Source organism: Puma concolor, chromosome B3, assembly GCF_028749965.1.
Source record: "Puma concolor isolate L17-30 chromosome B3, mPumCon1.1.hap2, whole genome shotgun sequence".
In the NCBI taxonomy this organism is placed as follows: Eukaryota; Metazoa; Chordata; class Mammalia; order Carnivora; family Felidae; genus Puma; species Puma concolor.
Window position 1 is genome coordinate 130,570,259 of NC_141672.1, and position 10,491 is coordinate 130,580,749.

The 10,491-nt window shown below is 39.4% G+C and overlaps 1 protein-coding gene across 3 annotated transcripts in view; it reads right to left on the reverse strand.

Moving 5' to 3' along the window:
* ASB7 (ankyrin repeat and SOCS box containing 7) overlaps positions 1 to 10,391 on the reverse strand; it is a 49,142-nt gene extending 38,751 nt beyond the window's left edge. Inside the window, exons 1-3 of one of the 3 annotated variants that reach the window (XM_086711410.1) lie at positions 9,857 to 10,389; positions 9,600 to 9,693; positions 2,229 to 2,340 (exon numbers count right to left, since the gene is read on the reverse strand). The gene's annotated coding sequence lies outside the window, so the exon portion shown is untranslated. Of the gene's footprint in view, positions 1 to 2,228; positions 2,351 to 9,599; positions 9,694 to 9,856 lie in introns of all 3 variants that reach the window. The other 2 variants (XM_025919719.2, XM_086711411.1) reach the window with 2 other exon arrangements.
* Positions 10,392 to 10,491: the final 100 nt, after the last annotated feature.

Here is a 10,491-nt window from a genome sequence, read left to right on the forward strand (position 1 = left end):
CTTTGGTAGCTTCCCAAAGATTATAAAAGATTTCAAACAAAAAGCCAGGCATAATGCCTTAAGTTGCGGTTACAGGACATTTCTTCTGTAGTCTTTTGAAAACTCAAAGCAAACATCCTATGAACATAGCAGCATTATTTTAGGTATAATGGAAGGTGATGCTGGGCAGCCAGAAAATGGGAGACAACAGAGTAGTCAGGTGAGTGCTTGTCTTAAGAGTTTGATTTCCCTGGGGCACGGTGGGGGGGGGGGGGGAGGGAGGGGACAAGGCTCAGTTGGTTAAGCATGTGACTTCCTCCACTCAGGTCATGATCTCATGATCTGTGAGTTCGAGCCCCCCGTCAGGCTCTGTGCTGAGCTCAGAACCTGGAGCCTGCTTCAGATTCTGCACCTCCGTCTCTCTCTGCTTCTCCTCCACTCATGCTCTGTCTCTCTTTCTCTCTCTTAAAAATAAACAAACATTTTAAAAAATTTTTTAAAAAGAGTTTAATTTCCCTAATGCATGCAGTTATAAACCATTCAAGGACTCGATCACAGATCAGTGAGTGAATGCAGGGTATCAAATGGTCAATTCATAGCCTATGAAGATTAAAGACTAAGAGAAGCAGTTCAAAAAAAAAAAATGAAAAACTTTAGATGAGTCCCCTAAAGTATTTCAATATTTTATTTTTAGCCCCAAAGGGTGAAAGGTTTGGGGGGGGAAAGAAGTGCGTGGGGTAAAGTAAAATGCATAGAGAGTATGCATTTTCCTTTTGTTTGTTTCTTTCTATCCTCCCCACTTTGTTATTTGATGCATGATTTACCACCCCTCTTTTTCTGCCACGTTATCTTTTCTACTTTTCTAATTTCAGTTTTCTAAAAGTTTTACTCTAATTGGCAAAGGACCAAGATCACACAAAATATCTAAAAACTCTAAGAATCAGGGCACCTGGGTGGTTAGTCAGTTAAGCATCTGATTTTGGCTCAGGTCATGATCTCACGGTTCATGAGTTTGAGCCCCTCTTCGGGCTCTCTGCTGTCAGCGCAGAGCCCACTTCGGATCCTCAGTCTGCCCCCTCCCCTCTCAAAAACAAATTAATTTAAAAAAAGAAAATGTAGAAAATCCAAGTGAGATTAAAAAAAAAAAAAAAAACCTGTAAGAATCGAAACAACACCACATGAAAAAAAAATCATTTTAAAGAAAAAGTAGTGTCCTGGACTTCTGCACCCTCTAACAGGTCACAAAAGAGGTGTGCACTCAGGCTCAATACAAAACGAGATCTCCTTCATGCAAAGAGGAAAAAGTCCAAAGTGAATTGTGAAAAGTGGCTCTTACATGTGTGTGTACAAAAACTTTTTCAGTGGGTTTTTAAGCTTTACAGAAGCTTACAGAAGCTTAAACTAACACGCTTCTAAGAAGCCATTCCATCTGGGCTAATTTTAAGGAATAGATTAGACTCATCTCCTAATTAGGCGGCTTCCATTTCTAAAAATAAAAAATTATGTGATAAAGTCCTTTAAAGACATTTTGGTCTCCTATGTAGGTTAGACATCTTGGGATAATCTTGTTACCAATAATAATTTATCTTGCAAAACCTCTTGCTATAGATTGTGCAAAGGTAAACTTAAGCCTGACCTAGGTCAAATCATCACAGCTTAAGAATACAATCAAATGTCCTATGTTGTTTCATAAAGTGAAAATGGTTATTTCAAACTCGTATTCCTATTAAGTAATATAATTTAAAAATATCAGGCTACTATTACAAAGAGCTATCTCCTCAGAGAAAATTTGGAAATGAGAAATTTCCTGACAATTTGTCTCCTTAATAAACATGATTTTCTCCCTTATCCCTTTGCTTAATTACTTTTTCAATCAACACTATAAAACTAAGTCTCTCATCTTAAAAACGACCAAGAACCCTTTTGGAATAGCTTTCTGTGTATTTTTAGAGTTGTAAGCAAAGACACTGAATACCACTGGAAGAAATTAATGAAAACTACTACTATATGCTCAAAATCAGTTTTAACAGATTTTTTTTTTTTTTAAATGAGACCATTATCTTGGCTCTTAAATGAGGTCTACTATGTAAGATTCAAACAGTATAATAAATAAACAAACAAAAACCTGGATTTTCTTTTAGCAAGTGTTGTGTTTAGTATATGTTAGCTGCTTTGAAGGGAAAAGCAAAAGCTATATGGATTTTCCTCCCCAGAACTGCACAGATGACCAATAACCTTCAGTCACTTACCTTGTGGAAGAATGTCCCTTCTTCTGATACGTGGATTGCCTAATAACCATTGTGCACATACAGCATTGTGAGGAGAAGGCTCAGAGTGTGTCCAGATTGCAGCGTGATTGAGCTTTCTTAACCTAAAAACAAATACCAATTATGGGAAGATTCCTAAAAATAATAAAAAATCAGAGATGCCTACACACTCTACCTTTCGATGAGCTTAAATTTTAGTGCTTTCTATCAAACTTCCAGAGCAGAGAAAGAACTCAGGTCAGTTCTTAGAGAAAATGATCTTGAGACTTACATTAATCTCCAAACTGGTACAGGATATGGTGTATTTTCAGGATTTTTTTTCTTAAAAGGGCAGTTTTTTGAAAAAGAGTAAATTAAAAAAAAAAATCACACATTTGAAATTCAGATGCAAGTACAGGTTCCTTTTATCTTATTTTTTGCTCTATTCAGAATATATTTTCAGGCTTGCTTCATCTGAATTACTTTTTAACTGACACTGTTAGGCGTGTGCTCTTTTCTAAACAGGACAAAAATGAAAGTATGTGTTCATTCAATATAGTAGGTGGTCAGGGCCAAAATGGAATCTATGACAACCAAAAGGAGAGTATATCTTTAAATGCTGGTTCTTCATATGCCCTAAAAAGCATTATGTTAATCATTTTGAAATGGTTATTCCTTTATATATACATCAAACTGCGTAAAAGATTAACAACATCCTTGCCAGCTTCCCTATATGAATTCTGGAAAAATCCTCTCTACAATTGAAAGAAAAAAAGGATCTTTCTTCATATAGATTAAACCCTAGGTCTATGAACTCCATTAAGGTTAAGAGCACATGCTAAGTGACTTCCACACTTTATGCTCAAATCACTCTAGAAATTACTCACTGGGAGAACTACTACCCCACCCCATCCCAGTAGGGTAGGTATGCTAAGCCCTCCATCACTTAAACAGGAAAGGCTGGGCTACCTGAAAACCTACAACCTGACGTACTATGGGGAAGAGTGGCAGTCCTAGGTGCCGCTGGTTGCACACCAAAATTTACAACCAATCCACATCAGTATATAGTCCACTTTGACCCTTTCCTTTTTCCAAGTCCAAAGACTTGGCCAGCACACACTTGGAAACAGTATTTAACTTAAAACTAACTATCATTTCTTAAAAAAATGAATTAGAGAATTAGACATGATCAGAACAACTCCTACAAGGCAAGCTGCAAAAAATGCAGAACTATCCTTACAGAGATGCCCAATTCTGAGAGTGGGGCAGGAAATATACAATATGAGCCTGGAGCATCTCACTGTGCCAAAAAGGAAGTGCTCAAAGAGAAATGCAGTGATGGGGGAATGTCACAGGAACACGGGCCAACCACAAGAGCTCTTAGTAGCTAAGCTGGAACAACTTGAACAAGATAAATATAAGTGGTATGGATTCTAACCCAAAGTCTAGAATAAATACCAACAGGCCCATAATGCTCTGATTGAATAAATAAAGGATGGAGCAGAAACAAATCTCCTGTACAGAATTCCATATAATTGCATGGATCCCCCCTACTCAGGGAGGTAGAGCATAACTCCCTTCTCCTTTAGTGTGGGCCATGTAGAGATTTCCTTCCCATGAGGACAGCATGGAAAAGGAGGGAAAGAACAACTTTACGGCAAGAAACCTGAAAAACACCGCCTCAGCCTGGTGATCGTGGTTAACAGGCAGCAGTGCCAAGTCACGTGACAAGCATGGAATGAGGAGAATGGCAATTTACTGTGGTGATCTTTCTCTCCAAAGCCCATAACCCCCACCTAATCATGAGAAAAACACCACACAAATTCCAGCTGAGGGACATTCTACAAAATACCTGACCAGTACTCCTCAAAATGTCAAAGCCATCAAAAACAAGGAAGTCTGTGGAATTGTCATGGCCAAGAAGAGCTTATGGAAGCAAGAAGGCTAAATGTAATGTGGTATCCTAGATGAGATCCTGGAACAGAAAAAGCATATTAGGTAAAAGCTAAAGAAGTATGAACATGATATGGATTTTAATTAATAATAATGTTCATTGTTGGTTCATTAATTGTGACAAATCCATCTATTAATATAAGCTGTTGGTGGCAACTGGGTGTGGAGTATATGGGAATTCTGTACTGTCTGTGCAATTTTTCTGTAAATCTAAAACTATACTAAAATAAAAATTTGTTTAAAAAATGCAAACCGAGGTCTCCAATGATAAGCCTCCAGCATTTTCCACAAATGAACAGGTGATTATTTTCCACATGAGCTACATCTACATTGCAAAAATCAATGGCACTGACTGCCTTACTTCTAAGGGTGTCCTTGGTATCCCCCGCCTCCCAAGAGAAGCGGAGATAGCTCTCCATGGTTTCAAGCCTTTAGGAATCTTGTTCTTAGGCCTTCTATCTACCCATCGCCCCTTCCATGGAGGCAGAGGGGGTAAGTGCGGAGGAGGGCATGCAAAGTGGGGGTTGAGGGGAATATGAAATGGTACTGATTTATTAATAATATCAAGAAAAGGCTTTTTGTTAAAGGATGAAGTGACTATTTCTCTGAACAAGAAAGATGCACAAACCACAATAACTTGCAATAATGCCGTATGGGCTACTTCAATCAGACAGATGAAAGTCCACGGAGCCCCTGACATGTGTTTGGCACACTGCTAGGCCTTGGCCACTGGTGTCGCCCCCTGTAAAACTTTACTAGAGAGTTCTGCATACTTAAAATAAATTAGATACACCTAAAAATGTTAAGATCATTTTTCCCTTTTCTGACAATACCAAGTGCTATAAACAATAACTATAGGTTTAAACCAAAAGAGCACTTTACATGCAACAGTTTTTACTGGAAAAAAAACAAGACACACATACCATGCACACAGAGTCCTTTGTCAGCTGCATCCCTTAAATTATGAAAGGCAATGACTTAATTACCATTACCAAAACATCCTAATAGTCCAAAGCACCAGACAAGTAATTAATTTTTATCTTGGTGTTATTTTAGGAGAGTTTGCACTTAATAGAGTATAGCTATCCATATATGAATACATTAAAAAAAAAAAAGACTACTGAACTTAAAAAATAAATACAATATCTAGCGCTAAACATACTATTTAAAAAATCAGAGAGAAGTTGGGGTGCCTGGGTGGCTCAGTCAGTTAAGTGTCCAACTCAGGTCATGATCTCACAGTTCATAAGTTCAAGCCCTGCATCGGGCTCTCCACTGTCACTGCACAGCCCACTTCAGATCCTCTGTCTCCCTCTCTCTCTGCCCCTCCCGTTCCTCTGCACGTGTTCTTTCTCTCTCTCAAAAATAAATACTTAAAAAAAAAAAAAAATCACAGAGAAGTCCAGACACAGGAAAATGGAGAAAAGTCTATATTCCCCTCAAGGAGTGCACATTTGAAAATCTGATAGTTCATGAAGAAGTCACCTATAAAATAATAGAATATGGCCAAGGAGGCTATTTTCTAAAGAAATAAATGTACAGTGTAAGCTGTTTTTAAATTAATGACTCACAATGACTAAAATTCTGAGGGTATAATCTTAGAAATCCCATTCCAGGTTTCAGTCAGAAAAGACAAGAAACAAAAAATAAAAAACAAACCATGCAGACAAGACCTCAGAATTATGTATCAAAATGAGCCACTTCCCCAATGTCTATCATTTTTATATGAGGTTTTACTGCAGGATAGTGTGTTGAATTGTGTTGTTTAAATTTTACGAATCCATCTTTTCTAATCTACGTTAGGTCTAAAGGAAACAATGCAGGCCTCTGAGCTTTTACACTGTTGACCATACTAGAAAGTATACATTTAGGAATTAAAATTAACACTGAGGCACCTGGGTGGTTCGTTCAGTCGGTTGGGCATCTGACCTCAGCCCGGGTCATGATCTCGCGGTTCGTAGGTTCAAGCCCCACATCAGGCTCTGTGCTGACAGCTCAGAGCCTGGAGCCTGCTTCGGATAATATGTCTCCCCCTTTCTCTCTCTGCCCCTTCCCACTTGCGCTGTCTCTCTCCCTCTCTCAAAAATAAACATTTAAAAAAAATTAAAAATAAGATGTTAACACTAAATTCTATAAAGATGCCAAAGGAACTTCATTAAGTTAAAACTAAACTTCTTGCTTCACATAATTAAAAGAAGTTTATATTCACAGAACAGAGTGAAGAGTAAAATAACTATAATATAAAATATATTTAAGACCTGTCTAAAATTGTATAAAACTTTCACCAGATTTGCCACATGTCCCCGATTTCCTCTGGCATAAATGATTAGTCACTAATGGCTCTTTGCATATTATTTTCACTAAAAGTCCACATATTTTTGGATTAGGTGATACAAATTAGAACTGTGCTTTCAGATTTCACACCACTAGAAACAAGATAACAGCTTGCTACTCAAAAAAGGAAATAAGCATTTCTTTGTAGAACAGACAGAGATATACAGGCTGGTAAGAAAATAAAATCAGCAACTCCAAGGATATTGGCTCTGAGGAAAAAAAAAAACACCATTGGGTCACAAGTTCTAAGAGGGAAGATGGCTGCAGAAACACTGTAAGGCCCAAAGTGTACAACATGGAGGTCTATGTTGACCAGCACTATTGATATGATCAAGAGCCTGGAACCCAAAATAAAGTAGAAGTGTTTTCTAGTATCACTCCTCATGGTTAGCATGGTGTTTATGTTCTAAAACAAGTAAGGGTATTCATATTTCCTCCAAATTACTGGGCCTCCGCGTAACACAAGGATGTGTTATCATGCACAACTTATCTATAATTCTCAAATGTTCCAGCAGAAAAACCAACCATTTTCACGGAATGTGAAGGAGGCAAGAAAGGAAATTGTATAATTCACTATCCAGACTCAACTCAAGGCTTAAATCACAAATGTTGTAAATGAGGAGGTCTTGTCAATATTATCATATCAACCCCTGTCCGGCTTTATCATCTTAGCAGCCTTACATCAGTACCTAGAAGGTTTGCAAAAAAAAGAGACAATCATTCTCCTTAGGGAGTGTCTTCAGCTGAAAATGAAATAAAAGGCTGTAAGTCAGATATTAGGTAACATATAAACCTTATCTGACTTTAGGCTTTTTAAGAATAGTATGAACTGCTGTGTTACCAAAGTTAAACGTGAAGAAAATAGATATATATAGAATATGAAATAATCATGCATGGTAATACTTCAGGTATAAAGAATGTAAGTATAGAGCCACAGCATACTCTAAATGCATCACTGTAGATCTTCAGTTAAAATCAGTTATTCTCCCTATGTGACTATAAATCTGTATTTGGTTATCAAATAAATCAGGCTCTTTCCTTTTTTTTTCTCTAAAAACCTGTATACACGGCAATCGAATTAACACAAAGTTAACTACCAATCTGAAAAATATAAACTACCTAACTGTCCATGCTGGTAAATAATTACCCATATTAAACGTTTTAAATGTTCAGCATAATCTAGACCAAACACTCTCAATCATGCTAATACTAGGAATAGATGCCAACGATTTATATACATATTCCCTAATCATAGAAAAGCAGTTAAAAGCTGAGAGGAGCAATGAAATATTATTTAAGCAATGAGAATGATCTGGCTGGCAACCAGAAGAAAGCAGTGTTCTCTCTGTAACTTACAAGCCTGACTCGCCACAGACCTGCTCCCTTACCATCTCAGGTGGTAACACCCCTTGCAAATGAAAACATGCTAGAGTCATATCTAAAGTAGAAAAAATATGTAAGTGAGAAGGCCTGAATAGAAAACACATCATTTGTCTTTACCTTAAAAACATATTCCAAATATGTTAGCATTTAAAAGACAAAATTCCTAAAGTAATCATTGGGCATCTCTCTGGAGATTTGCATATTTGCATAATGAAAATTGCCTTTAACTTTTATAGACTTCTGCCTAGCTTTTACTGAAGTGAAGTGGACCCTATATGCACATAAAGGCTGCCCTAAATGTTCACCATGGAACAGTCAGTGGTAGATACTGACTTTCAATTCCATTCAGTAGCATACACTCTCCCTTTGGAGTCCAGTACCAGGTCTCAAGAATATGCAAACCCTCAGAGCACTTAAAAGTATCTTTAGCAATGTCTTCACAATTAAAAGAATCAGGAAAGGCATAAATTTCTTTTGGGGGAAGGCAGAAAGTCCAGTGGAACAGAGTAAATCAACGATTTCCTAACAACTTCTGCTATTTTAAGTACTTCTTTGTACCTGAAATTCCCTAAACAATCTGAGATATTAAAATAACTCTGAGATTAACAAGTCACTTTATACTCCTGTTATTGGATGTTAGAGAAGTCATTCACTTGACTAATTTGTGAATTAACTCTTATATAATTTCCCTGATCATATTCCCTCTTTAGGAATTACATGAATGTCCTAAACTTACCTTTGGTGTATTTTCCAGAAGCAGCAACAAAATACGATGACAGAAATGTGATCACATGAATTAGATGCTTAAATTTCAATCTAACAAATTATCTGTAAGGATTTTGAAATAAACCTTATCCATGAAGAGTGCAAGAATAAAGCCCTAGATTCTAAACACACCAAAACATCCCTTTGTTTTCAAATTCTTGAGTGTCAAATGATTAACAAAATATTGTATGAAGTTTTGTAAGTTCTTCTAGAAAATCTAAGGTGTCACAAATATTACTTATCGTTTTATAACAGTTTCAGAACCCATTCACATCTGTCAACAGAAACACATAAAAGCCAGAAGAGTTAGTTACAGGTACGTGCTTCAGGAGCAAATATTGCTTTCATACTATCCACACTATTAAGGTACACAGATTCACTTTTCACTAGCAGAAAAAGTCAAGTTATTTTCCGAAAGTCATAAATTGCAAGCCATTACCGCATCTTCCTCTACCAAACCCTTGTCTGTTAGTTAACTCAAAAGATTTTCTGACAGAGTTAGAGGAAAGGTGATAGGCAGACATAAGGGGAAAACAGAAAATTGTGGTTTAATTAAAAAGCAGAGTCATTCAGAATTAACAAGCAATTAACAAGGAATTGAGGAATTCCTCTGGGAGTAAGGTTTGGGGAGAGGGCTACAAAAAGGTCTCAAAGTCTCAGAGCAGGGTAAATGGTACAGTGTACAGAAAGATAATGCAAAAAAGAAAAAGAAAAAAGGAAAACACAATGTACAGAGAAGGGAAAATATGTTTCTGGGATAGAGAAGTTATTATTAATTAAAATCTTAAGGATCAGGCACCGGCAGAGTTTTGTTTTTGCTGGGAAACTGGGTGCCAGGAAAGACTTGCATTTCCAGGTAACCACGCTGAAAATAAAGCAATGCTTAATGAGATAGGGGCTAGAAATAAACAATGGGGGTGGGGAGATCTGGCTTATTACCTTTATATAGGATGCTGGTCAGAGGCTCTCTGCTGCTTCTCTGGTGGGTGGCTTGACCCTTCCTGCTCTCTCGTCTCCTCTAGCCAGCTCAAACCTGGAAAGCAAAAACCAGTGAGTGGTGCAGTGACCCAGGGGCGAGGAGGAAGGGGCTCTGAGAAGGGGTAGCAAAAGGAAGAGTGATAAGGGCAGGCAGGAAGAAGCAGTGATTCTTCCTCCCCGCCAGTCCCCTTCCCCTCGGGGGAGGTAACTGACTTTACCTGTCTCCTCAGCTGCTGCTTCTCTTCCTCCTTTCAGCCTTCTCCACACTCACCAACTTCTCCATTGAACAAACATCCCAGTCAGGGCCGGACACGGGTGTTCCTGATCCTTCTTGGTGCCTCACGGCCCCAGCCCGCCGAGCATCCAGACAGCCGAGCAGAATGGGGGCGACGGTCCTGACCGCCGGGCAGCCTCGGGGCAGGGGTGCAGGGAGGAAGTCCCTGCTCGGGTGGGGGGGGCAGTCCCGGTCTGAGGGCTCGGAGCAGGGGGCTGCCGCGCTCCGGGCCGGAGGCTCCCAGCTACCGGGGCACACGAGAGGTCTCGGGGCAGCGAGGTCCCGGGTCATACAGGGTCCGAAGTGCCAGCCGCAGGGGCTCCAGGCAGGGGGCTTTCGGGATGCACTTTGCACTGGGCCACCCCCGCCCCCTCCCTCCAGCACTTTGGGGTCACTGGGATGGGACCAAGCCTTCAGCAGCCAATCAGCGGCCGCACTGGAGCCTGAGCCCGGAGCCGTAAACCAGGTCCGGGGTGGGTGGGGGTGGGGGGTGGGGGCGACTTGGTTGGTTGGTTGCTTCCTTCTCCCCTCCTTACCCCCAGCTGCCCCCACCCCTTGCCTGCCGTAAAGCCATCTGCG